The 23,638-nt window shown below is 29.8% G+C and overlaps 1 protein-coding gene across 1 annotated transcript in view; it reads right to left on the bottom strand.

The window, feature by feature from the left end:
• Positions 1-23,638, bottom strand: part of sdccag8 (SHH signaling and ciliogenesis regulator sdccag8) — a 71,337-nt gene that overhangs the window by 1,296 nt on the left and 46,403 nt on the right. The gene's annotated exons all lie outside the window — the stretch shown is intronic.

Raw genomic sequence — 23,638 nt, 5'->3', positions numbered from 1 at the left:
ACAAGAGTCCTCCTATGTCCTCTCCTCTCTCCTGCTGTTCTCCCCAGAGAAGCACAGCAATACACAGCAAAAGAAAACACATGGCCCCCTCCCAGCAGGGGGAGCTATAAGTGTATCATCATATCAGTATATAAATGTCATAAAAAACGTCATAGTATAGCTTCAAAATCGGACAAAAAAAGTCATACTTTAATATGGCCACAAAATGTCATGAAACACGTCTTCAAAATAGACCAAAAAACATAATATTTTAGTGAGACCTCAAAATGTCACAAAACATGTCATACGGCCGTAAGTCTTCAAAATATGCCAAAAAAGTCATATTATAGTAAAACCTCAAAATGTCAAAAAAAAACGTCATAGTATAGTAAGGCTTTTTTTTTCGGCCAAAAACAGTCAAAAAATTTTTTTACCTCAAAATGTCATAAAAAACGTCATAGTATAGTAAGGCGTGAAAATCGGCCAAAAAAAGTCAAAAAATTTTTTGACCTCAAAATGTCATAAAAAACGTCATAGTATGGTAAGGCGTCAAAATCGGCCAAAAAAAGTCAACATTTTTTTTGACCTGTAAAATGTCAAATAAAACGTCATAGTATAGTAAGGCTTTTTTTTTCGGCCAAAAAAAGTCAAAAAATTTTTTGACCTCAAAATGTCATAAAAAACGTCATAGTATAGTAAGGCGTCAAAATCGGCCAAAAAAAGTCGAACATTTTTTTGACCTTAAAATGTCATAAAAAACGTCATAGTATAGTAAGGCGTCAAAATCGGCCAAAAAAAGTCAAAATTTTTTTTGACCTCAAAATGTCATAAAAAACATCATAGTATAGTAAGGCTTTTTTTTCGGCCAAAAAAAGTCAAATTTTTTTTTGACTTCAAAATGTCATAAAAAACGTCATAGTATAGTATGGCGTTTTTTCCGGACAAAAAAAGTCAAAGAAATTTTTGACCTCAAAATGTCATAAAAAACATCATAGTATAGTAAGGCGTCAAAATCGGCCAAAAAAAGTCAAAAAATTTTTTGACCTCAAAATGTCATAAAAAACGTCATAGTATAGTAAGGCGTTTTTTTCGGCCAAAAAAAGTCAAAAAAAATTTTGACCTCAAAATGTCATAAAAAACGTCAGTATAGTAAGGCGTTTTTTTCGGCCAAAAAAAGTCACATTTTTTTTTGACCTCAAAATGTCATAAAAAACATCATAGTATAGTAAGGCGTCAAAATCGGCCAAAAAAAGTCAAAAAAAAATTTGACCTCAAAATGTCATAAAAAACGTCATAGTATAGTAAGGCGTCAAAATCGGCCAAAAAAAGTCAAATTTTTTTTTGACCTCAAAATGTCATAAAAACGTCATAGTATAGTAAGGCGTTTTTTTCGGCCAAAAAAAGTCAAAAAAATTTTTGACCTCAAAATGTCATAAAAACCGTCATAGTATAGTAAGGCGTCAAAATCGGCCAAAAAAAGTCAAAAAATTTTTTGACCTCAAAATGTCATAAAAAACGTCATAGTATAGTAAGGCGTTTTTTTCGGCCAAAAAAAGTCAAAAATTTTTTTTACCTCAAAATGTCATAAAAAACGTCATAGTATAGTAAGGCGTTTTTTTCGGCCAAAAAAAGTCAAAAATTTTTTTAAACTCAAAATGTCATAAAAAACGTCATAGTATAGTAAGGCGTTTTTTTTGGCCAAAAAAAGTCAAAAAATTTTTTGACCTCAAAATGTCATAAAAAACGTCATAGTATAGTAAGGCGTCAAAATCGGCCAAAAAAAGTCAAATTTTTTTTTGACCTCAAAATGTCATAAAAAACGTCATAGTATAGTAAGGCGTTTTTTTCGGCCAAAAAAAGTCACATTTTTTTTTGACCTCAAAATGTCATAAAAAACGTCATAGTATAGTAAGGCGTCAAAATCGGCCAAAAAAAGTCAAAAAATTTTTTGACCTCAAAATGTCATAAAAACCGTCATAGTATAGTAAGGCGTCAAAATCGGCCAAAAAAAGTCAAAAAATTTTTTGACCTCAAAATGTCATAAAAAACGTCATAGTATAGTAAGGCGTTTTTTTCGGCCAAAAAAAGTCAAAAATTTTTTTTACCTCAAAATGTCATAAAAAACGTCATAGTATAGTAAGGCGTTTTTTTCGGCCAAAAAAAGTCAAAAATTTTTTTAAACTCAAAATGTCATAAAAAACGTCATAGTATAGTAAGGCGTTTTTTTTGGCCAAAAAAAGTCAAAAAATTTTTTGACCTCAAAATGTCATAAAAAACGTCATAGTATAGTAAGGCGTCAAAATCGGCCAAAAAAAGTCAAATTTTTTTTTGACCTCAAAATGTCATAAAAAACGTCATAGTATAGTAAGGCGTTTTTTTCGGCCAAAAAAAGTCAAATTTTTTTTTGAACTCAAAATGTCATAAAAAACGTCATAGTATAGTAAGGCGTCAAAATCGGCCAAAAAAAGTCAAAAAATTTTTTGACCTCAAAATGTCATAAAAAACGTCATAGTATAGTAAGGCGTCAAAATCGGCCAAAAAAAGTCGAACATTTTTTTGACCTCAAAATGTCATAAAAAACGTCATAGTATAGTAAGGCGTTTTTTTCGGCCAAAAAAAGTCAAAAAAAATTTTGACCTCAAAATGTCATAAAAAACGTCAGTATAGTAAGGCGTTTTTTTCGGCCAAAAAAAGTCACATTTTTTTTTGACCTCAAAATGTCATAAAAAACATCATAGTATAGTAAGGCGTCAAAATCGGCCAAAAAAAGTCAAAAAAAATTTTGACCTCAAAATGTCATAAAAAACGTCATAGTATAGTAAGGCGTCAAAATCGGCCAAAAAAAGTCAAAAAAAATTTTGACCTCAAAATGTCATAAAAAACGTCATAGTATAGTAAGGCGTCAAAATCGGCCAAAAAAAGTCGAACATTTTTTTGACCTCAAAATGTCATAAAAAACGTCATAGTATAGTAAGGCGTTTTTTTCGGCCAAAAAAAGTCAAAAAAAATTTTGACCTCAAAATGTCATAAAAAACGTCAGTATAGTAAGGCGTTTTTTTCGGCCAAAAAAAGTCACATTTTTTTTTGACCTCAAAATGTCATAAAAAACATCATAGTATAGTAAGGCGTCAAAATCGGCCAAAAAAAGTCAAAAAAAATTTTGACCTCAAAATGTCATAAAAAACGTCATAGTATAGTAAGGCGTCAAAATCGGCCAAAAAAAGTCAAAAAAAATTTTGACCTCAAAATGTCATAAAAAACGTCATAGTATAGTAAGGCGTTTTTTTCGGCCAAAAAAAGTCGAAAATTTTTTTGACCTCAAAATGTCATAAAAACGTCATAGTATAGTAAGGCGTTTTTTTTCGGCCAAAAAAAGTCAAATTTTTTTTTGACCTCAAAATGTCATAAAAAACGTCATAGTATAGTAAGGCGTCAAAATCGGCCAAAAAAAGTCAAAAAAATTTTTGACCTCAAAATGTCATAAAAAACGTCATAGTATAGTAAGGCGTTTTTTTCGGCCAAAAAAAGTCAAAAAATTTTTTGACCTCAAAATGTCATAAAAAACGTCATAGTATAGTAAGGCGTTTTTTTCGGCCAAAAAAAGTCAAAAATTTTTTTAAACTCAAAATGTCATAAAAAACGTCATAAGATAGTAAGGCGTTTTTTTTTGGCCAAAAAAAAGTCAAAAAATTTTTTGACCTCAAAATGTCATAAAAAACGTCATAGTATAGTAAGGCGTTTTTTTCGGCCAAAAAAAGTCAAATTTTTTTTTGACCTCAAAATGTCATAAAAAACGTCATAGTATAGTAAGGCGTTTTTTTCGGCCAAAAAAAGTCAAAAATTTTTTTGAACTCAAAATGTCATAAAAAACGTCATAGTATAGTAAGGCGTTTTTTTTGGCCAAAAAAAGTCAAAAAATTTTTTGACCTCAAAATGTCATAAAAAGGCGTCAAAATCGGCCAAAAAAAGTCAAATTTTTTTTTGACCTCAAAATGTCATAAAAAACGTCATAGTATAGTAAGGCGTTTTTTTTCGGCCAAAAAAAGTCAAATTTTTTTTTTACCTCAAAATGTCATAAAAAACGTCATAGTATAGTAAAGCGTTTTTTTCGGCCAAAAAAAAGTCGAAAATTTTTTTGACCTCAAAATGTCATAAAAAACGTCATAGTATAGTAAGGCGTATTTTTTCGGCCAAAAAAAGTCAAAAAAATTTTTGACCTCAAAATGTCATAAAAAACGTCATAGTATAGTAAGGCGTTTTTTTTGGCCAAAAAAAGTCAAAAAATTTTGTGACCTCAAAATGTCATAAAAAACGTCATAGTATAGTAAGGCGTTTTTTTCGGCCAAAAAAAGTCACATTTTTTTTTGACCTCAAAATGTCATAAAAAACGTCATAGTATAGTAAGGCGTCAAAATCGGCCAAAAAAAGTCAAAACATTTTTTGACCTCAAAATGTCATAAAAAACGTCATAGTATAGTAAGGCGTCAAAATCGGCCAAAAAAAGTCAAAACATTTTTTGACCTTAAAATGTCATAAAAAACGTCATACTATAGTAAGGCGTTTTTTTCGGCCAAAAAAAGTCACATTTTTTTTTTACCTCAAAATGTCATAAAAAACGTCATAGTATAGTAAGGCGTTTTTTTCGGCAAAAAAAAGTCAAAATTTTTTTTGACCTCAAAATGTCATAAAAAACGTCATAGTATAGTAAGGCGTTTTTTTCGGCCAAAAAAAGTCAAAAAAATTTTTGACCTCAAAATGTCATAAAAAACGTCGTAGTATAGTAAGGCGTTTTTTTCGGCCAAAAAAAGTCAAAAAATTTTTGACATCAAAATGTCATAAAAAACGTCATAGTATATTAAGGCGTCAAAATCGGCCAAAAAAAGTCAAAACATTTTTTGACCTCAAAATGTCATAAAAAACGTCATAGTATAGTAAGGCGTTTTTTTTGGCCAAAAAAAGTAAAAAAAATTTTTGACCTCAAAATGTCATAAAAAACGTCATAGTATAGTAAGGCGTTTTTTTCGGCCAAAAAAAGTCAAAAAATTTTTTTGACCTCAAAATGTCATAAAAAACGTCATAGTATAGTAAGGCGTTTTTTTCGGCCAAAAAAAGTCAAAAAATTTTTTGACCTCAAAATGTCATAAAAAACGTCATAGTATAGTAAGGCGTTTTTTTCGGCCAAAAAAAGTCAAAATTTTTTTTGACCTCAAAATGTCATAAAAAACGTCATAGTATAGTAAGGCGTTTTTTTCGGCCAAAAAAAGTCCAAAAAATTTTTGACCTCAAAATGTCATAAAAAACGTCATAGTATAGTAAGGCGTTTTTTTTGGCCAAAAAAAGTCCAAAAAATTTTTGACCTCAAAATGTCATAAAAAACGTCATAGTATAGTAAGGCGTTTTTTTCGGCCAAAAAAAGTCAAAATTTTTTTTGACCTCAAAATGTCATAAAAAACGTCATAGTATAGTAAGGCGTCAAAATCGGCCAAAAAAAGTCAAAACATTTTTTGACCTTAAAATGTCATAAAAAACGTCATAGTATAGGAAGGGTTTTTTTTTTTGGCCAAAAAAAGTCAAACATTTTTTTGACCTCAAAATGTCATAAAAAACGTCATAGTATAGTAAGGCGTTTTTTTTGGCCAAAAAAAGTCAAAAAAATTTTTGACCTCAAAATGTCATAAAAACGTCATAGTATAGTAAGGCGTTTTTTTCGGCCAAAAAAAGTCACATTTTTTTTTGACCTCAAAATGTCATAAAAAACGTCATAGTATAGTAAGGCGTTTTTTTTCGGCCAAAAAAAGTCAAAAATTTTTTTGAACTCAAAATGTCATAAAAAACGTCATAGTATAGTAAGGCGTATTTTTTCGGCCAAAAAAAGTCAAAAAAATTTTTGACCTCAAAATGTCATAAAAAACGTCATAGTATAGTAAGGCGTTTTTTTTGGCCAAAAAAAGTCAAAAAATTTTGTGACCTCAAAATGTCATAAAAAACGTCATAGTATAGTAAGGCGTTTTTTTCGGCCAAAAAAAGTCACATTTTTTTTTGACCTCAAAATGTCATAAAAAACGTCATAGTATAGTAAGGCGTCAAAATCGGCCAAAAAAAGTCAAAACATTTTTTGACCTTAAAATGTCATAAAAAACGTCATACTATAGTAAGGCGTTTTTTTCGGCCAAAAAAAGTCACATTTTTTTTTGACCTCAAAATGTCATAAAAAACGTCATAGTATAGTAAGGCGTTTTTTTCGGCCAAAAAAAAGTCGAAAATTTTTTTGACCTCAAAATGTCATAAAAAACGTCATAGTATAGTAAGGCGTTTTTTTCGACCAAAAAAAGTCAAAAAAATTTTTGACCTCAAAATGTCATAAAAAACGTCGTAGTATAGTAAGGCGTTTTTTTTCGGCCAAAAAAAGTCAAAAAAATTTTTGACCTCAAAATGTCATAAAAAACGTCATAGTATAGTAAGGCGTTTTTTTCGGCCAAAAAAAGTCACTTTTTTTTTTACCTCAAAATGTCATAAAAAACGTCATAGTATAGTAAGGCGTTTTTTTCGGCCAAAAAAAGTCGAAAAATTTTTTGACCTCAAAATGTCATAAAAACGTCATAGTATAGTAAGGCGTTTTTTTCGGCCAAAAAAAGTCAAAAAATTTTTTGACCTCAAAATGTCATAAAAAACGTCGTAGTATAGTAAGGCGTTTTTTTCGGCCAAAAAAAGTCAAAAAAATTTTTGACCTCAAAATGTCATAAAAAACGTCGTAGTATAGTAAGGCGTTTTTTTCGGCCAAAAAAAGTCAAAAAAATTTTTAACCTCAAAATGTCATAAAAAACGTCATAGTATAGTAAGGCGTCAAAATCGGCCAAAAAAAGTCGAAAATTTTTTTGACCTCAAAATGTCATAAAAACGTCATAGTATAGTAAGGCGTTTTTTTCGGCCAAAAAAAGTCACATTTTTTTTTTACCTCAAAATGTCATAAAAAACGTCATAGTATAGTAAGGCGTCAAAATCGGCCAAAAAAAGTCAAAAAATTTTTTGACCTCAAAATGTCATAAAAAACGTCATAGTATAGTAAGCCGTTTTTTTTCGGCCAAAAAAAGTCAAAAATTTTTTTGACCTCAAAATGTCATAAAAAACATCATAGTATAGTAAGGCGTTTTTTTCGGCCAAAAAAAGTCAAAAAAATTTTTGACCTCAAAATGTCATAAAAAACGTCATAGTATAGTAAGGCGTCAAAATCGGCCAAAAAAAGTCAAAACATTTTTTGACCTCAAAATGTCATAAAAAACGTCATACTATAGTAAGGCGTTTTTTTTCGGCCAAAAAAAGTCACATTTTTTTTTGACCTCAAAATGTCATAAAAAACGTCATAGTATAGTAAGGCGTTTTTTTCGGCCAAAAAAAGTCAAAAAAATTTTTGACCTCAAAATGTCATAAAAAACGTCATAGTATAGTAAGGCGTTTTTTTTGGCCAAAAAAAGTCAAAAAATTTTGTGACCTCAAAATGTCATAAAAAACGTCATAGTATAGTAAGGCGTTTTTTTCGGCCAAAAAAAGTCAAAAAAAATTTTGACCTCAAAATGTCATAAAAAACGTCAGTATAGTAAGGCGTTTTTTTCGGCCAAAAAAAGTCACATTTTTTTTTGACCTCAAAATGTCATAAAAAACATCATAGTATAGTAAGGCGTCAAAATCGGCCAAAAAAAGTCAAAAAAAATTTTGACCTCAAAATGTCATAAAAAACGTCATAGTATAGTAAGGCGTCAAAATTGGCCAAAAAAAGTCAAAACATTTTTTGACCTTAAAATGTCATAAAAAACGTCATAGTATAGTAAGGCGTTTTTTTTGGCCAAAAAAAGTCAAACTTTTTTTGACCTCAAAATGTCATAAAAAACGTCATAGTATAGTAAGGCGTTTTTTTTGGCCAAAAAAAGTCAAAAAAATTTTTGACCTCAAAATGTCATAAAAACGTCATAGTATAGTAAGGCGTTTTTTTCGGCCAAAAAAAGTCACATTTTTTTTTGACCTCAAAATGTCATAAAAAACGTCATAGTATAGTAAGGCGTTTTTTTCGGCCAAAAAAAGTCACTTTTTTTTTTACCTCAAAATGTCATAAAAAACGTCATAGTATAGTAAGGCGTTTTTTTCGGCCAAAAAAAGTCGAAAATTTTTTTGACCTCAAAATGTCATAAAAACGTCATAGTATAGTAAGGCGTTTTTTTCGGCCAAAAAAAGTCAAAAAATTTTTGACCTCAAAATGTCATAAAAAAACGTCATAGTATAGTAAGGCGTTTTTTTCGGCCAAAAAAAGTCAAAAATTTTTTTGAACTCAAAATGTCATAAAAAACGTCATAGTATAGTAAGGCGTTTTTTTTGGCCAAAAAAAGTCAAAAAATTTTTTGACCTCAAAATGTCATAAAAAGGCGTCAAAATCGGCCAAAAAAAGTCAAATTTTTTTTTGACCTCAAAATGTCATAAAAAACGTCATAGTATAGTAAGGCGTATTTTTTCGGCCAAAAAAAGTCAAAAAAATTTTTGACCTCAAAATGTCATAAAAAACGTCATAGTATAGTAAGGCGTTTTTTTTGGCCAAAAAAAGTCAAAAAATTTTGTGACCTCAAAATGTCATAAAAAACGTCATAGTATAGTAAGGCGTTTTTTTCGGCCAAAAAAAGTCACATTTTTTTTTGACCTCAAAATGTCATAAAAAACGTCATAGTATAGTAAGGCGTCAAAATCGGCCAAAAAAAGTCAAAACATTTTTTGACCTCAAAATGTCATAAAAAACGTCATAGTATAGTAAGGCGTCAAAATCGGCCAAAAAAAGTCAAAACATTTTTTGACCTTAAAATGTCATAAAAAACGTCATAGTATAGTAAGGCGTTTTTTTCGGCAAAAAAAAGTCAAAATTTTTTTTGACCTCAAAATGTCATAAAAAACGTCATAGTATAGTAAGGCGTTTTTTTCGGCCAAAAAAAGTCAAAAAAATTTTTGACCTCAAAATGTCATAAAAAACGTCGTAGTATAGTAAGGCGTTTTTTTTCGGCCAAAAAAAGTCAAAAAAATTTTTGACCTCAAAATGTCATAAAAAACGTCATAGTATAGTAAGGCGTTTTTTTCGGCCAAAAAAAGTCAAAAAAAATTTTGACCTCAAAATGTCATAAAAAACGTCATAGTATAGTAAGGCGTCAAAATCGGCCAAAAAAAGTCGAAAATTTTTTTGACCTCAAAATGTCATAAAAAACGTCATAGTATAGTAAGGCGTCAAAATCGGCCAAAAAAAGTCAAAAAAATTTTTGACCTCAAAATGTCATAAAAAACGTCATAGTATAGTAAGGCGTCAAAATCGGCCAAAAAAAGTCAAAAAAATTTTTGACCTCAAAATGTCATAAAAAATGTCATAGTATAGTAAGGCGTTTTTTTCGGCCAAAAAAAGTCAAAAAAATTTTTGACATCAAAATGTCATAAAAAACGTCATAGTATAGTAAGGCGTCAAAATCGGCCAAAAAAAGTCAAAACATTTTTTGACCTCAAAATGTCATAAAAAACGTCATAGTATAGTAAGGCGTTTTTTTTGGCCAAAAAAAGTAAAAAAATTTTTGACCTCAAAATGTCATAAAAAACGTCATAGTATAGTAAGGCGTTTTTTTCGGCCAAAAAAAGTCAAAAAAATTTTTTGACCTCAAAATGTCATAAAAAACGTCATAGTATAGTAAGGCGTTTTTTTCGGCCAAAAAAAGTCAAAAAATTTTTTGACCTCAAAATGTCATAAAAAACGTCATAGTATAGTAAGGCGTTTTTTTCGGCCAAAAAAAGTCAAAAAAAATTTTGACCTCAAAATGTCATAAAAAACGTCATAGTATAGTAAGGCGTTTTTTTTGGCCAAAAAAAGTCCAAAAAATTTTTGACCTCAAAATGTCATAAAAAACGTCATAGTATAGTAAGGCGTTTTTTTTCGGCCAAAAAAAGTCAAAATTTTTTTTGACCTCAAAATGTCATAAAAAACGTCATAGTATAGTAAGGCGTCAAAATCGGCCAAAAAAAGTCAAAACATTTTTTGACCTTAAAATGTCATAAAAAACGTCATAGTATAGTAAGGCGTTTTTTTTGGCCAAAAAAAGTCAAAAATTTTTTTGACCTCAAAATGTCATAAAAAACGTCATAGTATAGTAAGGCGTTTTTTTTGGCCAAAAAAAGTCAAAAAAAATTTTTGACCTCAAAATGTCATAAAAACGTCATAGTATAGTAAGGCGTTTTTTTCGGCCAAAAAAAGTCACATTTTTTTTTGACCTCAAAATGTCATAAAAAACGTCATAGTATAGTAAGGCGTTTTTTTCGGCCAAAAAAAGTCACTTTTTTTTTTACCTCAAAATGTCATAAAAAACGTCATAGTATAGTAAGGCGTTTTTTTCGGCCAAAAAAAGTCGAAAATTTTTTTGACCTCAAAATGTCATAAAAACGTCATAGTATAGTAAGGCGTTTTTTTCGGCCAAAAAAAGTCAAAAAATTTTTTGACCTCAAAATGTCAAAAAAAACGTCGTAGTATAGTAAGGCGTTTTTTTCGGCCAAAAAAAGTCAAAAAAATTTTTGACCTCAAAATGTCATAAAAAACGTCGTAGTATAGTAAGGCGTTTTTTTCGGCCAAAAAAAGTCAAAAAAATTTTTAACCTCAAAATGTCATAAAAAACGTCATAGTATAGTAAGGCGTCAAAATCGGCCAAAAAAAGTCGAAAATTTTTTTGACCTCAAAATGTCATAAAAACGTCATAGTATAGTAAGGCGTTTTTTTCGGCCAAAAAAAGTCACATTTTTTTTTGACCTCAAAATGTCATAAAAAACGTCATAGTATAGTAAGGCGTCAAAATCGGCCAAAAAAAGTCAAAAAATTTTTTGACCTCAAAATGTCATAAAAAACGTCATAGTATAGTAAGGCGTTTTTTTTCGGCCAAAAAAAGTCAAAAATTTTTTTGACCTCAAAATGTCATAAAAAACGTCATAGTATAGTAAGGCGTTTTTTTCGGCCAAAAAAAGTCAAAAAAATTTTTGACCTCAAAATGTCATAAAAAACGTCATAGTATAGTAAGGCGTCAAAATCGGCCAAAAAAAGTCAAAACATTTTTTGACCTTAAAATGTCATAAAAAACGTCATACTATAGTAAGGCGTTTTTTTCGGCCAAAAAAAGTCACATTTTTTTTTGACCTCAAAATGTCATAAAAAACGTCATAGTATAGTAAGGCGTTTTTTTCGGCCAAAAAAAAGTCGAAAATTTTTTTGACCTCAAAATGTCATAAAAAACGTCATAGTATAGTAAGGCGTTTTTTTCGGCCAAAAAAAGTCAAAAAAATTTTTGACCTCAAAATGTCATAAAAAACGTCATAGTATAGTAAGGCGTTTTTTTTGGCCAAAAAAAGTCAAAAAATTTTGTGACCTCAAAATGTCATAAAAAACGTCATAGTATAGTAAGGCGTTTTTTTCGGCCAAAAAAAGTCAAAAAATTTTTTGACCTCAAAATGTCATAAAAAACGTCATAGTATAGTAAGGCGTCAAAATCGGCCAAAAAAAGTCAAAACATTTTTTGACCTTAAAATGTCATAAAAAACGTCATACTATAGTAAGGCGTTTTTTTCGGCCAAAAAAAGTCACATTTTTTTTTGACCTCAAAATGTCATAAAAAACGTCATAGTATAGTAAGGCGTTTTTTTCGGCCAAAAAAAGTCAAAAAAATTTTTGACCTCAAAATGTCATAAAAAACGTCATAGTATAGTAAGGCGTTTTTTTCGGCCAAAAAAAGTCACTTTTTTTTAACCTCAAAATGTCATAAAAAACGTCATAGTATAGTAAGGCGTTTTTTTCGGCCAAAAAAAGTCAAAAAATTTTTTGACCTCAAAATGTCATAAAAAACGTCGTAGTATAGTAAGGCGTTTTTTTTCGGCCAAAAAAAGTCAAAAAAATTTTTGACCTCAAAATGTCATAAAAAACGTCATAGTATAGTAAGGTGTTTTTTTCGGCCAAAAAAAGTCAAAAAAAATTTTGACCTCAAAATGTCATAAAAAACGTCATAGTATAGTAAGGCGTCAAAATCGGCCAAAAAAAGTCGAAAATTTTTTTGACCTCAAAATGTCATAAAAAACGTCATAGTATAGTAAGGCGTTTTTTTCGGCCAAAAAAAGTCACTTTTTTTTAACCTCAAAATGTCATAAAAAACGTCATAGTATAGTAAGGCGTCAAAATCGGCCAAAAAAAGTCAAAAAAATTTTTGACCTCAAAATGTCATAAAAAACGTCATAGTATAGTAAGGCGTTTTTTTCGGCCAAAAAAAGTCAAAAAATTTTTTGACCTCAAAATGTCATAAAAAACGTCATAGTATAGTAAGGCGTTTTTTTCGGCCAAAAAAAGTCAAAAAAATTTTTGACCTCAAAATGTCATAAAAAACGTCATAGTATAGTAAGGCGTCAAAATCGGCCAAAAAAAGTCAAAACATTTTTTGACCTCAAAATGTCATAAAAAACGTCATAGTATAGTAAGGCGTTTTTTTTGGCCAAAAAAAGTAAAAAAATTTTTGACCTCAAAATGTCATAAAAAACGTCATAGTATAGTAAGGCGTTTTTTTTCGGCCAAAAAAAGTCAAAAAAATTTTTGACCTCAAAATGTCATAAAAAACGTCATAGTATAGTAAGGCGTATTTTTTCGGCCAAAAAAAGTCAAAAAAATTTTTGACCTCAAAATGTCATAAAAAACGTCATAGTATAGTAAGGCGTTTTTTTTGGTCAAAAAAAGTCAAAAAATTTTGTGACCTCAAAATGTCATAAAAAACGTCATAGTATAGTAAGGCGTTTTTTTCGGCCAAAAAAAGTCACATTTTTTTTTGACCTCAAAATGTCATAAAAAACGTCATAGTATAGTAAGGCGTCAAAATCGGCCAAAAAAAGTCAAAACATTTTTTGACCTTAAAATGTCATAAAAAACGTCATACTATAGTAAGGCGTTTTTTTTCGGCCAAAAAAAGTCACATTTTTTTTTGACCTCAAAATGTCATAAAAAACGTCATAGTATAGTAAGGCGTTTTTTTCGGCCAAAAAAAAGTCGAAAATTTTTTTGACCTCAAAATGTCATAAAAAACGTCATAGTATAGTAAGGCGTTTTTTTCGACCAAAAAAAGTCAAAAAAATTTTTGACCTCAAAATGTCATAAAAAACGTCGTAGTATAGTAAGGCGTTTTTTTTCGGCCAAAAAAAGTCAAAAAAATTTTTGACCTCAAAATGTCATAAAAAACGTCATAGTATAGTAAGGCGTTTTTTTCGGCCAAAAAAAGTCACTTTTTTTTTTACCTCAAAATGTCATAAAAAACGTCATAGTATAGTAAGGCGTTTTTTTCGGCCAAAAAAAGTCGAAAATTTTTTTGACCTCAAAATGTCATAAAAACGTCATAGTATAGTAAGGCGTTTTTTTCGGCCAAAAAAAGTCAAAAAATTTTTTGACCTCAAAATGTCATAAAAAACGTCGTAGTATAGTAAGGCGTTTTTTTCGGCCAAAAAAAGTCAAAAAAATTTTTGACCTCAAAATGTCATAAAAAACGTCGTAGTATAGTAAGGCGTTTTTTTCGGCCAAAAAAAGTCAAAAAAATTTTTAACCTCAAAATGTCATAAAAAACGTCATAGGCGTAAGGCGTCAAAATCGGCCAAAAAAAGTCGAAAATTTTTTTGACCTCAAAATGTCATAAAAACGTCATAGTATAGTAAGGCGTCAAAATCGGCCAAAAAAAGTCAAAAAATTTTTTGACCTCAAAATGTCATAAAAAACGTCATAGTATAGTAAGGCGTTTTTTTTCGGCCAAAAAAAGTCAAAAATTTTTTTGACCTCAAAATGTCATAAAAAACATCATAGTATAGTAAGGCGTTTTTTTCGGCCAAAAAAAGTCAAAAAAATTTTTGACCTCAAAATGTCATAAAAAACGTCATAGTATAGTAAGGCGTCAAAATCGGCCAAAAAAAGTCAAAACATTTTTTGACCTTAAAATGTCATAAAAAACGTCATACTATAGTAAGGCGTTTTTTTCGGCCAAAAAAAGTCACATTTTTTTTTTACCTCAAAATGTCATAAAAAACGTCATAGTATAGTAAGGCGTCAAAATCGGCCAAAAAAAGTCAAAAAATTTTTTGACCTCAAAATGTCATAAAAAACGTCATAGTATAGTAAGGCGTTTTTTTTCGGCCAAAAAAAGTCAAAAATTTTTTTGACCTCAAAATGTCATAAAAAACATCATAGTATAGTAAGGCGTTTTTTTCGGCCAAAAAAAGTCAAAAAAATTTTTGACCTCAAAATGTCATAAAAAACGTCATAGTATAGTAAGGCGTCAAAATCGGCCAAAAAAAGTCAAAACATTTTTTGACCTTAAAATGTCATAAAAAACGTCATACTATAGTAAGGCGTTTTTTTCGGCCAAAAAAAGTCACATTTTTTTTTGACCTCAAAATGTCATAAAAAACGTCATAGTATAGTAAGGCGTTTTTTTCGGCCAAAAAAAAGTCGAAAATTTTTTTGACCTCAAAATGTCATAAAAAACGTCATAGTATAGTAAGGCGTTTTTTTCGGCCAAAAAAAGTCAAAAAAATTTTTGACCTCAAAATGTCATAAAAAACGTCATAGTATAGTAAGGCGTCAAAATCGGCCAAAAAAAGTCAAAACATTTTTTGACCTTAAAATGTCATAAAAAACGTCATACTATAGTAAGGCGTTTTTTTCGGCCAAAAAAAGTCACATTTTTTTTTACCTCAAAATGTCATAAAAAACGTCGTAGTATAGTAAGGCGTTTTTTTCGGCCAAAAAAAGTCAAAAAAATTTTTGACCTCAAAATGTCATAAAAAACGTCGTAGTATAGTAAGGCGTTTTTTTTCGGCCAAAAAAAGTCAAAAAAATTTTTGACCTCAAAATGTCATAAAAAACGTCATAGTATAGTAAGGTGTTTTTTTCGGCCAAAAAAAGTCAAAAAAAATTTTGACCTCAAAATGTCATAAAAAACGTCATAGTATAGTAAGGCGTCAAAATCGGCCAAAAAAAGTCGAAAATTTTTTTGACCTCAAAATGTCATAAAAAACGTCATAGTATAGTAAGGCGTCAAAATCGGCCAAAAAAAGTCAAAAAAATTTTTGACCTCAAAATGTCATAAAAAACGTCATAGTATAGTAAGGCGTTTTTTTCGGCCAAAAAAAGTAAAAAAATTTTTGACCTCAAAATGTCATAAAAAACGTCATAGTATAGTAAGGCGTCAAAATCGGCCAAAAAAAGTCGAACATTTTTTTGACCTCAAAATGTCATAAAAAACGTCATAGTATAGTAAGGCGTTTTTTTCGGCCAAAAAAAGTCAAAAAAAATTTTGACCTCAAAATGTCATAAAAAACGTCAGTATAGTAAGGCGTTTTTTTCGGCCAAAAAAAGTCACATTTTTTTTTGACCTCAAAATGTCATAAAAAACATCATAGTATAGTAAGGCGTCAAAATCGGCCAAAAAAAGTCAAAAAAAATTTTGACCTCAAAATGTCATAAAAAACGTCATAGTATAGTAAGGCGTCAAAATCGGCCAAAAAAAGTCAAAAAAAATTTTGACCTCAAAATGTCATAAAAAACGTCATAGTATAGTAAGGCGTTTTTTTCGGCCAAAAAAAGTCAAAATTTTTTTTGACCTCAAAATGTCATAAAAAACGTCATAGTATAGTAAGGCGTCAAAATTGGCCAAAAAAAGTCAAAACATTTTTTGACCTTAAAATGTCATAAAAAACGTCATAGTATAGTAAGGCGTTTTTTTCGGCCAAAAAAAGTCACTTTTTTTTTACCTCAAAATGTCATAAAAAACGTCATAGTATAGTAAGGCGTTTTTTTTCGGCCAAAAAAAGTCGAAAATTTTTTTGACCTCAAAATGTCATAAAAACGTCATAGTATAGTAAGGCGTTTTTTTCGGCCAAAAAAAGTCAAAAAATTTTTGACCTCAAAATGTCATAAAAAACGTCATAGTATAGTAAGGCGTTTTTTTCGGCCAAAAAAAGTCAAAAATTTTTTTGAACTCAAAATGTCATAAAAAACGTCATAGTATAGTAAGGCGTTTTTTTTGGCCAAAAAAAGTCAAAAAATTTTTTGACCTCAAAATGTCATAAAAAGGCGTCAAAATCGGCCAAAAAAAGTCAAATTTTTTTTTGACCTCAAAATGTCATAAAAAACGTCATAGTATAGTAAAGCGTTTTTTTCGGCCAAAAAAAAGTCGAAAATTTTTTTGACCTCAAAATGTCATAAAAAACGTCATAGTATAGTAAGGCGTATTTTTTCGGCCAAAAAAAGTCAAAAAAATTTTTGACCTCAAAATGTCATAAAAAACGTCATAGTATAGTAAGGCGTTTTTTTTGGCCAAAAAAAGTCAAAAAATTTTGTGACCTCAAAATGTCATAAAAAACGTCATAGTATAGTAAGGCGTTTTTTTCGGCCAAAAAAAGTCACATTTTTTTTTGACCTCAAAATGTCATAAAAAACGTCATAGTATAGTAAGGCGTCAAAATCGGCCAAAAAAAGTCAAAACATTTTTTGACCTCAAAATGTCATAAAAAACGTCATAGTATAGTAAGGCGTCAAAATCGGCCAAAAAAAGTCAAAACATTTTTTGACCTTAAAATGTCATAAAAAACGTCATAGTATAGTAAGGCGTTTTTTTCGGCAAAAAAAAGTCAAAATTTTTTTTGACCTCAAAATGTCATAAAAAACGTCATAGTATAGTAAGGCGTTTTTTTCGGCCAAAAAAAGTCAAAAAAATTTTTGACCTCAAAATGTCATAAAAAACGTCGTAGTATAGTAAGGCGTTTTTTTTCGGCCAAAAAAAGTCAAAAAAATTTTTGACCTCAAAATGTCATAAAAAACGTCATAGTATAGTAAGGCGTTTTTTTCGGCCAAAAAAAGTCAAAAAAAATTTTGACCTCAAAATGTCATAAAAAACGTCATAGTATAGTAAGGCGTCAAAATCGGCCAAAAAAAGTCGAAAATTTTTTTGACCTCAAAATGTCATAAAAAACGTCATAGTATAGTAAGGCGTCAAAATCGGCCAAAAAAAGTCAAAAAAATTTTTGACCTCAAAATGTCATAAAAAACGTCATAGTATAGTAAGGCGTTTTTTTCGGCCAAAAAAAGTCGAAAATTTTTTTGACCTCAAAATGTCATAAAAAACGTCATAGTATAGTAAGGCGTTTTTTTCGGCCAAAAAAAGTCAAAAAAATTTTTGACATCAAAATGTCATAAAAAACGTCATAGTATAGTAAGGCGTCAAAATCGGCCAAAAAAAGTCAAAACATTTTTTGACCTCAAAATGTCATAAAAAACGTCATAGTATAGTAAGGCGTTTTTTTTGGCCAAAAAAAGTAAAAAAATTTTTGACCTAAAAAATGTCATAAAAAACGTCATAGTATAGTAAGGCGTTTTTTTCGGCCAAAAAAAGTCAAAAAAATTTTTTGACCTCAAAATGTCATAAAAAACGTCATAGTATAGTAAGGCGTTTTTTTCGGCCAAAAAAAGTCAAAAAATTTTTTGACCTCAAAATGTCATAAAAAACGTCATAGTATAGTAAGGCGTTTTTTTCGGCCAAAAAAAGTCAAAAAAATTTTTGACCTCAAAATGTCATAAAAAACGTCATAGTATAGTAAGGCGTTTTTTTTGGCCAAAAAAAGTCAAAAAAATTTTTGACCTCAAAATGTCATAAAAAACGTCATAGTATAGTAAGGCGTTTTTTTCGGCCAAAAAAAGTCAAAATTTTTTTTGACTCAAAATGTCATAAAAAACGTCATAGTATAGTAAGGCGTCAAAATCGGCCAAAAAAAGTCAAAACATTTTTTGACCTTAAAATGTCATAAAAAACGTCATAGTATAGTAAGGCGTTTTTTTTGGCCAAAAAAAGTCAAAAATTTTTTTGACCTCAAAATGTCATAAAAAACGTCATAGTATAGTAAGGCGTTTTTTTTGGCCAAAAAAAGTCAAAAAAAATTTTTGACCTCAAAATGTCATAAAAACGTCATAGTATAGTAAGGCGTTTTTTTCGGCCAAAAAAAGTCACATTTTTTTTTGACCTCAAAATGTCATAAAAAACGTCATAGTATAGTAAGGCGTTTTTTTCGGCCAAAAAAAGTCACTTTTTTTTTTACCTCAAAATGTCATAAAAAACGTCATAGTATAGTAAGGCGTCAAAATCGGCCAAAAAAAGTCAAAAAATTTTTTGACCTCAAAATGTCATAAAAAACGTCATAGTATAGTAAGGCGTCAAAATCGGCCAAAAAAAGTCAAAAAATTTTTTGACCTCAAAATGTCAAAAAACGTCATAGTATAGTAAGGCGTCAAAATCGGTCAAAAAAAGTCGAAAATTTCTTTGACCTCAAAATGTCATAAAAAACGTCATAGTATAGTAAGGCGTCAAAATCGGCCAAAAAAAGTCAAATTTTTTTTTGACCTCAAAATGTCATAAAAAACGTCATAGTATAGTAAGGCGTTTTTTTTGGCCAAAAAAGTCGAAAATTTTTTTGACCTCAAAATGTCATAAAAACGTCATAGTATAGTAAGGCGTTTTTTTCGGCCAAAAAAAGTCAAAATTTTTTTTGACCTCAAAATGTCATAAAAAACGTCATAGTATAGTAAGGCGTTTTTTTCGGCCAAAAAAAGTCAAAAAAATTTTTGACCTCAAAATGTCATAAAAAACGTCATAGTATAGTAAGGCGTCAAAATCGGCCAAAAAAAGTCGAAAATTTTTTTGACCTCAAAATGTCATAAAAAACGTCATAGTATAGTAAGGCGTTTTTTTCGGCCAAAAAAAGTCAAAAAAATTTTTGACCTCAAAATGTCATAAAAAACGTCATAGTATAGTAAGGCGTTTTTTTCGGCCAAAAAAAGTCAAAATTTTTTTTGACCTCAAAATGTCATAAAAAATGTCATAGTATAGTAAGGCGTTTTATTCGGCCAAAAAAAGTCGAAAAAATTTTTGACCTCAAAATGTCATAAAAAACGTCGTAGTATAGTAAGGCGTTTTTTTCGGCCAAAAAAAGTCAAAAAAATTTTTGACCTCAAAATGTCATAAAAAACGTCATAGTATAGTAAGGCGTTTTTTTCGGCCAAAAAAAGTCAAAATTTTTTGACCTCAAAATGTCATAAAAAACGTCATAGTATAGTAAGGCGTCAAAATCGGCCAAAAAAAGTCAAAAAATTTTTTGACCTCAAAATGTCATAAAAAACGTCATAGTATAGTAAGGCGTCAAAATCGGCCAAAAAAAGTAAAAAAAATTTTTTGACCTCAAAATGTCATAAAAAACGTCATAGTATAGTAAGGCGTCAAAATCGGTCAAAAAAAGTCGAAAATTTTTTTGACCTCAAAATGTCATAAAAAACGTCATAGTATAGTAAGGCGTCAAAATCGGCCAAAAAAAGTCAATTTTTTTTTTGACCTCAAAATGTCATAAAAAACGTCATAGTATAGTAAGGCTTTTTTTTTCGGCCAAAAAAAGTCAAAAAAATTTTTGACCTCAAAATGTCATAAAAAACGTCATAGTATAGTAAGGCGTTTTTTTCGGCCAAAAAAAAGTCGAAAATTTTTTTGACCTCAAAATGTCATAAAAAACGTCATAGTATAGTAAGGCGTTTTTTTTCGGCCAAAAAAAGTCAAAAAAATTTTTGACCTCAAAATGTCATAAAAAACGTCATAGTATAGTAAGGCGTTTTTTTTGGCCAAAAAAAGTCAAAAAATTTTGTGACCTCAAAATGTCATAAAAAACGTCATAGTATAGTAAGGCGTTTTTTTCGGCCAAAAAAAGTCACATTTTTTTTTGACCTCAAAATGTCATAAAAAACGTCATAGTATAGTAAGGCGTTTTTTTTCGGCCAAAAAAAGTCGAAAATTTTTTTGACCTCAAAATGTCATAAAAACGTCATAGTATAGTAAGGCGTTTTTTTCGGCCAAAAAAAGTCAAAATTTTTTTTGACCTCAAAATGTCATAAAAAACGTCATAGTATAGTAAGGCGTCAAAATCGGCCAAAAAAAGTCAAAAAAATTTTTGACCTCAAAATGTCATAAAAAACGTCATAGTATAGTAAGGCGTTTTTTTTTGGCAAAAAAAAGTAAAAAAATTTTTGACCTCAAAATGTCATAAAAAACGTCATAGTATAGTAAGGCGTTTTTTTCGGCCAAAAAAAGTCGAAAATTTTTTTGACCTCAAAATGTCATAAAAAACGTCATAGTATAGTAAGGCGTTTTTTTCGGCCAAAAAAAGTCAAAAAATTTTTTGACCTCAAAATGTCATAAAAAACGTCATAGTATAGTAAGGCGTTTTTTTCGGCCAAAAAAAGTCAAAAAAATTTTTGACCTCAAAATGTCATAAAAAACGTCATAGTATAGTAAGGCGTCAAAATCGGCCAAAAAAAGTCAAATTTTTTTTTGACCTCAAAATGTCATAAAAAACGTCATAGTATAGTAAGGCTTTTTTTTTCGGCCAAAAAAAGTCAAATTTTTTTTTGACCTCAAAATGTCATAAAAAACGTCATAGTATAGTAAGGCGTCAAAATCGGCCAAAAGAAGTCAAAAAATTTTTTGACCTCAAAATGTCATAAAAAACGTCATAGTATAGTAAGGCGTTTTTTTTGGCCAAAAAAAGTCAAAAAAATTTTTGACCTCAAAATGTCATAAAAAACGTCATAGTATAGTAAGGCGTTTTTTTTGGCCAAAAAAAGTCAAAAAAATTTTTGACCTCAAAATGTCATAAAAAACGTCATAGTATAGTAAGGCTTTTTTTTTTGGCCAAAAAAAGTCAAAAAAATTTTTGACCTCAAAATGTCATAAAAAACGTCATAGTATAGTAAGGCGTCAAAATCGGCAGAAAGAAGTCAAAAAATTTTTTGACCTCAAAATGTCATAAAAAACGTCATAGTATAGTAAGGCGTTTTTTTTGGCCAAAAAAAGTCCAAAAAAATTTTTGACCTCAAAATGTCATAAAAAACGTCATAGTATAGTAAGGCGTTTTTTTCGGCCAAAAAAAGTCGAAAATTTTTTTGACCTCAAAATGTCATAAAAACGTCATAGTATAGTAAGGCGTTTTTTTCGGCCAAAAAAAGTCAAAAAATTTTTTGACCTCAAAATGTCATAAAAAACGTCATAGTATAGTAAGGCGTCAAAATCGGCCAAAAAAAGTCAAATTTTTTTTTTACCTCAAAATGTCATAAAAAACGTCATAGTATAGTAAGGCGTTTTTTTCGGCCAAAAAAAGTCAAAATTTTTTTTGACCTCAAAATGTCATAAAAAACGTCATAGTATAGTAAGGCGTTTTTTTCGGCCAAAAAAAGTCAAAAAAATTTTTGACCTCAAAATGTCATAAAAAACGTCATAGTATAGTAAGGCGTTTTTTTCGGCCAAAAAAAGTCAAAAAAATTTTTGACCTCAAAATGTCATAAAAAAACGTCATAGTATAGTAAGGCGTTTTTTTCGGCCAAAAAAAGTCAAAATTTTTTTTGACCTCAAAATGTCATAAAAAACGTCATAGTATAGTAAGGCGTTTTTTTCGGCCAAAAAAAGTCAAAAAAAATTTTGACCTCAAAATGTCATAAAAAACGTCATAGTATAGTAAGGCGTTTTTTTTGGCCAAAAAAAGTCAAAAAAATTTTTGACCTCAAAATGTCATAAAAAACGTCATAGTATAGTAAGGCGTTTTTTTTCGGCCAAAAAAAGTCAAAAATTCTTTTGACCTCAAAATGTCATAAAAAACGTCGTAGTATAGTAAGGCGTTTTTTTCGGCCAAAAAAAGTCAAAAAAATTTTTGACCTCAAAATGTCATAAAAAACGTCATAGTATAGTAAGGCGTTTTTTTCGGCCAAAAAAAGTCGAAAATTTTTTTGACCTCAAAATGTCATAAAAAACATCATAGTATAGTAAGGCTTTTTTTTCGGCCAAAAAAAGTCAAATTTTTTTTTGACTTCAAAATGTCATAAAAAACGTCATAGTATAGTATGGCGTTTTATCCGGACAAAAAAAGTCAAAGAAATTTTTGACCTCAAAATGTCATAAAAAAACGTCATAGTATAGTAAGGCGTTTTTTTCGGCCAAAAAAAGTCAAAATTTTTTTTGACCTCAAAATGTCATAAAAAACGTCATAGTATAGTAAGGCGTTTTTTTCGGCCAAAAAAAGTCAAAAAAATTTTTGACCTCAAAATGTCATAAAAAACGTCATAGTATAGTAAGGCGTTTTTTTTGGCCAAAAAAAGTCAAAAAAATTTTTGACCTCAAAATGTCATAAAAAACGTCATAGTATAGTAAGGCGTTTTTTTCGGCCAAAAAAAGTCAAAAATTCTTTTGACCTCAAAATGTCATAAAAAACGTCGTAGTATAGTAAGGCGTTTTTTTCGGCCAAAAAAAGTCAAAAAAATTTTTGACCTCAAAATGTCATAAAAAACGTCATAGTATAGTAAGGCGTTTTTTTCGGCCAAAAAAAGTCGAAAATTTTTTTGACCTCAAAATGTCATAAAAAACATCATAGTATAGTAAGGCTTTTTTTTCGGCCAAAAAAAGTCAAATTTTTTTTTGACTTCAAAATGTCATAAAAAACGTCATAGTATAGTATGGCGTTTTATCCGGACAAAAAAAGTCAAAGAAATTTTTGACCTCAAAATGTCATAAAAAACGTCATAGTATAGTAAGGCGTCAAAATCGGCCAAAAAAAGTCAAAAAAAATTTTGACCTCAAAATGTCATAAAAAACGTCATAGTATAGTAAGGCGTCAAAATCGGCCAAAAAAAGTCAAAAAATTTTTTGACCTCAAAATGTCATAAAAAACGTCATAGTATAGTAAGGCGTCAAAATTGGCAAACAAAAGTCAAATTTTTTTTTAGCCTCAAAATGTCATAAAAACGGTCATAGTAAGGCATCAAAATTGGCCAAAAAATCGGATTTTTTTTTTTGCCTCAAAATGTCATAAAAACGGTCATAGTATAGTAAGGCGTCAAAATCGGCAAAAAAAAGTCAACATTTTTTTTGCCTCAAAATGTCATAAAAATGGTCATAGTACAGTAAGGCTTCAAAATAGTATTCAGACCCCCTGAAATTTTTCACTCTTTGTTATATTGCAGCCATTTGCTAAAATCATTCAAGTTCTTTTTTTTTCCTCATTAATGTACACACAGCACCCCATATTGGCAGAGAAACACGAAATTGTTGAAATTTTTGCAGATTTATTAAAACATGGCCAGAAGTATTCAGACCCTTTGCTCAGTATTTAGTAGAAGCACCCTTTTGAGCTAATACAGCCATGAGTTTTTTTGGGAATGATGCAACAAGTTTTTCACACCTGGATTTGGGGATCCTCTGCCATTCCTCCTTGCAGTTCTGTCAGGTTGGATGGTGAACGTTGGTGGACAACCATTTTCAGGTCTCTCCAGAGATGCTCAATTGGGTTTAAGTCAGGGCTCTGGCTGGGCCATTCAAGAACAGTCACGGAGTTATCCTGAAGCCGTTATTTTAGCTGTGTGCTTAGGGTCATTGTCTTGTTGGAAGGTGAACCTTCGGCCCAGTCTGAGGTCCTGAGCACTCTGGAGAAGGTATTCATCCAGGATATCCCTGTACTTGGCCGCATTCATCTTTCCATCAATTGCAATCAGTCGTCCTGTCCCTGCAGC

This window comes from Toxotes jaculatrix, chromosome 11, assembly GCF_017976425.1.
Source record: "Toxotes jaculatrix isolate fToxJac2 chromosome 11, fToxJac2.pri, whole genome shotgun sequence".
In the NCBI taxonomy this organism is placed as follows: domain Eukaryota; kingdom Metazoa; phylum Chordata; class Actinopteri; family Toxotidae; genus Toxotes; species Toxotes jaculatrix.
This window is presented reverse-complemented; position numbering and strand designations above follow the sequence as displayed.